Source organism: Perca fluviatilis, chromosome 13, assembly GCF_010015445.1.
Source record: "Perca fluviatilis chromosome 13, GENO_Pfluv_1.0, whole genome shotgun sequence".
NCBI lineage: Eukaryota > Metazoa > Chordata > Actinopteri > Perciformes > Percidae > Perca > Perca fluviatilis.
This window is the reverse complement of record NC_053124.1, coordinates 11940674-11941919: the sequence shown is the minus strand read 5'-3', so window position 1 is coordinate 11941919 and position 1246 is coordinate 11940674. Positions and strand designations below refer to the sequence as shown.

Here is a 1246-nt window from a genome sequence, read left to right as displayed (position 1 = left end):
CAGGGATGATTGGGAATGTCTTGCTGCTTGTCTGCCTAATCTCTGGGATCTCTGTTTTCTTCATTTTCAATCATGTCGCCGTCCATACTACTAGTGCTAACGTTACCACCATCAAGCTGCAATTATTTGCCGCTCGCGGTCTGAGGCGCGTGTCCGCGCTATTCTCCGACATTACGACCTCTTGTACAAAACTAAAGTAACGAGCCAATTTTTAAAATTTAAGGAGTAGAAAGTGCCGATATTCGTGTTAAAATGTAAGGAGTAAAAAGTCGCCACAAAAAAAAATAGTAAAGTAAAGTAGAAATATCCAAAAAATCTACTTAAGTACAGTAACGAAGTATTTGTACTTCGTTACTTCCCATCTCTGGCTACTGCCTCTAATAAGGCAAAAAAACACTTGTGATTTTTTTTCCCCTAAGGTGCCCTGTTCTTCCAAAAAAAAAAAAAAAAAAAATCATACAATGTTTGATTGTTTATTTTGACAACCTTTTAATATCACTGTGAGTCCCGTTTTTGATTCAATTGATTAATGTACAATGACATTACAGAGAACAGGGCCATCCAGGCGATGGTGGAAGAAGCCTATCATATGGTCTTGGCAAAATCAAGAAACAAACGATTACAAAATAATTCCTCACAGAAAAATAAACATACAATCAGGTTTGTTATACTTATACCCAACTGTCACATATTGGACTCCATCATAAAAAAAAAAAATTTACATTGGCACATATTACATTCAGACTCTGCAATATTTGAAAGATTTAAAAGAGCCATTACTAGTTTATCACAAAGATAAGAATCTTAAAAAGTCTTTTATGTGCGGATGTAAAAATCTGTGAAAAAGAGTAGCCTACACAGGATTTGTTGAAACGTCTTTCAAATGGATGTTACAAATGCAGATGATGTGCTCAGTGCAACAATACGGTCAAATGTAACCACTTCACTCATCCTTACTGGAAAAAAAATGAAGGTAATTCATCATGTTCACTAGAACACAGGATAAGTGAACATAGGAGCTCAATAAGGAGAAATGACAGTGATTACCTAATAGCAGTACCTTTTTCAATGACTTCAAACATGACATTTCATCATTCAGATTCATTGAAAAGGTGACAGCCTTTTAATATTACGGTGCATACTAAATGCACAGTAAAATCCCACTTAAATCCCATTGATTACTTAATTTACAATTGCACACACACAGTACAGTAAAGTGTAACAGACATGTCCCTCGACCTAAAGC

The 1246-nt window shown here is 35.5% G+C and overlaps 1 protein-coding gene across 1 annotated transcript in view; it reads right to left on the bottom strand.

Moving 5' to 3' along the window:
* Positions 1 to 459: 459 nt before the first annotated feature.
* Positions 460 to 1246, bottom strand: part of LOC120571915 (tissue alpha-L-fucosidase-like) — a 7104-nt gene continuing 6317 nt past the window's right edge. Inside the window, exon 7 of the mRNA XM_039821062.1 lies at positions 460 to 1246. This exon is cut by the window's right edge and continues 166 nt beyond it. The gene's annotated coding sequence lies outside the window, so the exon portion shown is untranslated.